The 5,780-nt window shown below is 46.7% G+C and overlaps 1 pseudogene; it reads right to left on the bottom strand.

The window, feature by feature from the left end:
- Positions 1 to 206: 206 nt before the first annotated feature.
- On the bottom strand, positions 207 to 307 carry LOC130471140 (uncharacterized; annotated as a pseudogene).
- Between the last annotated feature and the right edge of the window lie 5,473 nt (positions 308 to 5,780).

The raw sequence follows: 5,780 nt of genomic DNA, 5'->3' as shown, positions 1-5,780 counted from the left end.
AACAGTTCGAGCACTATTGTGACACGATCAAGCACAATGGTGTCACATCGGATTACGTGAGGTTGACATTGTTTCGGTTCTCTCTACTTGGGTGAGCAAGTGATTGGCTTGACAAGGAGGTCAAGCCCAACTCACTTCAAACTTGGACCGAGGTGACGAGTGCATTCTTAAACAAATTCTATTCGCATGGGAAGATGGCGGAGTGTTGCCACAAGATTCAATCCTTTGAGCAAAGGCGAGATGAGTCACTCTTCGAAGCTTGGGATCGTTTTAAGGAGTACCAAAGGGAATTCCCTCACCATGGGATCCCTAAATGGTTGTTGCTTCAAACATTCTACTTGGGGTTGAGCCCAAGTTCAAAGACAAGTCTTGATGCGAGCGCGGGAGGCCCCATCATGAACAAAACTGAGGATCAAATAGAGGGAATGATTGAGGATGTAGTTCAAAACTACCAATCTTGGCATGTAGGCACAAGGAATTATGATGGCAAAGGTAGAAGTGATGATGGTAAGGGTTCGGTGTACGCCATGGAGCAAGCACGAATGATAGAGAAGCTTAGCTCGCGATTGGAGAGGCTTGAAAAGACACCAAGATAACCGCCATCACCATCTACAATTCTACCTCCTTCGGCCACTCTTCTCAATAAGGGCAAGAGCAAGGTTAGTTCTTATGATACAATGCCTCCGGGCACCTCCTTTTGCGAAAATTGCCAAGACTTTAGTCACTCCCCCAATGCATGCCCCTTAGTTCATAACTTGTCTTTTGTGGATTATGGTCCTTCGTATGAAGGTGATTTTGATGTAGAGTATGCTAATGCCTTAAATGAGAGGTCTAGGAATGATAACCCTAACAATCAAAATTTTGCTAGGCAACCTAGAGGGCCCTCTATGTATGGTTCCCACCAAGGCTATGGCCAAGGAAGTGGGTATGATAGCCAAAATCGAGGTGGCTATAGAGCACAAGGCTATCAAAGCCAAGCGCCTTATGGTCAACCTCAAGGTTTTGGCAATCAAGGCCAATACAACCAAGGGAGTTATAATCCCAACCATCAAGGTGGAGGGGGTTATAACTACTCCTATGGGCAATTTAGGGGTGCCTCAAGTGGGGGTTATCCTTTGAACTCGGGAGGTCCTTATGGTGCATCTCAATTGCCACCTCCCGGATTCAATGGACCGAGGACCTTTGGCAACCAATATCAATCAAACCTTAGTGGTTATGGCATTGCACCTCCACCACTCCCGCCTCTCAAGTCTAATCTTGAGGCTCTCATGGAGTCGTTTGTGGGGGCGCAAGCCAAGAAAAATGTCGAGTTTGAGGATGGATTCAAGCAATCCAACACTCACTTGAAGATGATTGAGACCCAACTTGCTCAACTAGCTAGCACCATTAAAGAGCAACAAGTGCACACAAGTCTCCCACCCCAAGGTCAAGCACCTAAACAAATGTACTCGGTTGTGACTCGGAGTGGGATGACTCTAGATGATGATGCTAGGCTAGTTGATGCACCTTGTTCTAGGGGTGAGGATCCTAAGGGGAATGAGTCTCCGGACTGTGATATTGCGGAAGAGGAGTCTCATGTCGATGGTGTGATTGATGGTGTTAAGTCGACGGGGACTACTCTTCCTCCTCTCCTAATTCCACCTCCCCCCTATCCTCAAAGAATTTCTGGAAATAAACTTGATGATCAATTTCACAAGTTTTGGGAAACCATTAGCAAGCTTTATTTGTCCTTATCTTTCATCGAGGCACTCAAACAAATGCCTCACTATTCTAGATTCATGAGAGATATTCTTAGTGGCAAGAGAAGTTGTGAAGCAAAGGAGACCGTGCAACTCACGAAGAATTGTAGCGCTCTAACTCAACACTCCTTTCCCCCAAAACTCAATGATCCCGGGAGTTTTTCTATCCCTTGTAGCATTCAAAAGCTCAAATTTGATAACGCTCTATGTGATTTGGGGGCGAGTGTGAGCATCTTGCCATATAAGACTTATGAGAAGCTCAAGCTAGGTGATCTCTCTCCTACCGCTATGTCATTGCAACTAGCCGATCGATCGGTTATGTTGCCATTGGGTAGGATTGAGGATGTTCCCCTAGTTGTTGGCGAGCTTTCCTCGTGGATTTCGTCGTCTTGGACATTGATGAGGATGCCCATACCCCCATTAACTTGGGGAGGTTATTTTTGGCCTCCGCGGGTGCTCTTATCGATGTGCAAGGGGGACTAATCACCTTGAAAGCGGGAGACGCCAAGGCTAGTTTCAAGCTTGCATTTGATGAACATTGTTGCTCTAAGATGAAAAGTTGTATGAAAGTTGACACTCTTGCTTGTGTTGAGCATAATCATTCTTGTGCTATTCCTTCTAACAGTCGTTGTGTTCTTAAGTGTGATTTTGAGTTTGATAGGAAGCTGAAGAAGGATATGCACGAGAGCTCCTTTGTGCAAGGCGATCCCCATGATGACGTCATTACCATTCCTGACACATTCGGGATGGATCTTGATGATGTAAAGTCACTCACTCCGGCATCTAATGGTAAGAGGTGTATGAGCAAGAAGTCCAAGCAAGGCAATCCTATGCCTAGGAAGACTTGGTTTGGTCCCCACTCAATAAGTGGTGGTTTGGGTAAGTTGTTTGTGCCCAAGGAGGCCAAGAAAGGTTTGTTGACTAGTGTTGACCCGAGGTTTGTTGTGTTTGACCCCCCTTGACTTTTGGGGGGTTCGTCAAGCTAATGAAGTTAAACGAGCGCTATCGGGAGGCAACCCATGTATTCATTTCCTCTCTTGTCCCCCCATGAGCTTTGGGGGGATTTGTCAAGCTAATGACGTTAAACGAGCGCTACCCGGGAGGCAACCCGGTTGTCTAACTCCTAGTTTTAGGTTTTATTTGATTTATGCTTTATTTTCCTTAGTTAGCATCATTTTCGATTTAAACGGGAAGCTTGTGAGATATTTGCAAAATCATCTTTTGTGCGACCGAACAGGATACCTCGTTCGATCGCACAAAACTGGTTTTTGAGGCAGAATGGCCAGTTTTTGGAAAACGATCGCACATTTTTAAAAATTCGATCGCACAGGTCTGTGCGACCGAACGACTTTTTCTGTTCGATCGCACATATAGGTGGGGCTGCCTCTGAACCCCTTTAATTCGAAAAATCGCAACTTCCCTCCCATTCTTCTTCATTTCTTCGACTCTCATCTCATACTCTCCTCTCCATTGCTCTCTTCTCTCACTTACTACTACTACTCCTCATCAAATTCATTCACTTCCCTTCACAAATTTCACTTCCCATTCATCAAATACACTCAATCTCATTCATCCCAACCCCCAAAATCCCCAAATTTTCAGATTTTTGCAAAATCCCCAATTTCTAGGGTTTTTGTGAAATTGGTCATAAGTGTGTGTGTGGTGAATTGGAACTCTTTAGGCTACTTGGGATCGATCCTAGACCACTTCCTTTGCTTGTGGTGATGATTTCTTTCCCTTAATTCTTGTATTTCATTCCATTTTCACCATGTTCATATTGTTTTGGATTTTTCTGAAATTTTTGATTTTTGGGTGTTTGTTGATGCATGTTTGTATTGTGATTAATCTTTAATTGTCTAGATGAGCTATGCATGTATGATTCCTTGTTCCATTTAAGCTCTAGGCTTTTTGAGATGCTTTTGTGAGATTTTGGGCTACTTTGATTATACTTGTTTGTGGAAGTGTTGGTTGATTGATTGTTGTTATTGGTGTGGAGTAATGTGGTTAATTTATACATGTTGAGAAGTTGGTGTAAATTTTGGAGCTTGTTGAAGAATTGATGGAGATAGTTTACCCTTAGCCCTTGTAGTTGTTTGTTTGTCCTAGATTATGAACTAACTTAGTTTACTCTTCTTTGTGTGTCTTGGTTTGTTTCTCTTTGTTTTGTAGATTTTTACTTAGCTTCAACTCATCTCAATGGCACCAAAACGCTCAAAGAAGAACCCCACCACGGCCGCGACCGCGACCACCTCTTCATCAAAGAGGAAGGCACCAACCCCGCCGAACATGGAAACCTACGGAATTGAGTTCGCCGAGCAACGATCTTGGGATTTCTTCGAGCTCCTTTCCAAGAGGACAATTAAGCCCACCAAATTCTTCCATCGAGAGAGTGCTCGTAGCTTGGGGGTCGAGGCCGAGGTTGACAAGTTGATCAAGGGCCTAGGGTGGGAAGAGTTTGCAAAGATGAGTGCCCCAACCTATAAAAGGTTGACATTGGAGTTCCTCTCCTCGGCTCGGAAGAACATTGTAGAAGATGAGGATGGTGATAATGTGGTGGAATTGAGCTTCCAAGTCTTCGGTCGCCAATACAAGTTGAATCACAATCAAATCAATGCCCTCTTCTCCATCGACTCGGAGCATGGTTTCGTCACGAACCCAAGGTCCGAATGTGCTAACAACTATGATGAAAATAGTTGGTGGAGAGAGCTCACCGGAGACGACGGGGATTTCTTCTCCGCCTCGGCCAAGTCTTCTTAATTCCATTACCCGGCCATCCGCATAATGAGCCGGCTCCTCATCTATTCCCTTTTCTCTAAGGGTGCTACCGGTGCCTTGTCGGGCACGGAACTTGGTGGCTTATGGTTGGCCACACAAGAGGAGCAAGGGGTACTTGATTTCGGGCAATTGCTCATTTCCCGGATCATCGAGGTTCGGGATAGCCACTTGAATAAATCTGACATCCTCCTTGGCGGCATGCTCACTCTTCTTGTTCGACATCTACCGAACAACCCTAATGCCAAAGAGATGGCGGCTTTACCTCCCGTGGCCGGTGGTGAGTTCTTAAACATCCGGGCGATGTATCATGCCACTTGGCTCCACTACACCACCAATGAGGCTCAATGGATTTGGCTTGTGAGGAAGAACGATTGGTGCTTTCTTCCGCACCCACCCATCACTTCGTGGTCCCCTAATGTCCGCTTCTTGCTTCAGCGGCATCAAAAGTTTGTCAAGGCCGCCGCCGCCGCCGCCACTACCGAGCCTACCGGTACCTCTACTCAAGCTCCTCCTCGGTCTCCTAGTCCTCCTCCCCCGAATGTGGGTAATATACCTCTCTCTTCTCCTTTTGACATGACGGGTTTGCAATCCACCCTTGCGACTGTCTTGCAAGGGCAAGAGGATCAAGCACGTGTCTTGGCTTCTCTTGCTCCTCAAGGGAGCCGCACGGGGGATTCATTTCCCGATTTTGACTCGTCCTACTACGGTAGGCGGGTGTAGGACTACCATGTTGACAAAGGGGACATTGCCCCCTATGTCAACTACCCTTACCACCCTCCCCAAAAAGGGCCCATCCCTAGTTGGAATGAGGAGCGTACACCCACTTACCCGTATTGGACGGGCCCTTCCCAACCCGGTGTCACTCCCCCCTCCTTTCCTCCCTATGACTATACTTTGATGGGAGGGAGTGACTACTGTGATGATCCAATGTATCCCACTCCCCCACCGGTTGATCGGCCCGATGGTTGGCCCGAGGATTTCACCGGGTGGCCTAAGGATTATGTTGGTGGTTGGGATGGGCCCCGAGGAGAGCCTCCCCAAGGCAACTACCCCCTTGTGCCCGAATATTCTTGGCCCCCTTATACCGACGCTTCGGGTACCGATGTGGACCCCACCTACAATTTCACCCCTTTTACGGACGAAGAGGCGCAAGCTCATCGTCTTAAAATGGATGAGTATTGGAGGATTTATGATCTTGAGCATCGTGGGGAGGGTTCAAGCAACTCTTAGGGTTCCCTCCACTTCTCCCCCATCTTATTGTGATGG

The sequence above is a fragment of the Spinacia oleracea genome, chromosome 3, assembly GCF_020520425.1.
Source record: "Spinacia oleracea cultivar Varoflay chromosome 3, BTI_SOV_V1, whole genome shotgun sequence".
Taxonomy (NCBI): Eukaryota; Viridiplantae; Streptophyta; class Magnoliopsida; order Caryophyllales; family Amaranthaceae; genus Spinacia; species Spinacia oleracea.
The sequence above is the reverse complement of the archived record's forward strand: the minus strand, read 5'-3'. Positions and strand labels throughout refer to the sequence as shown.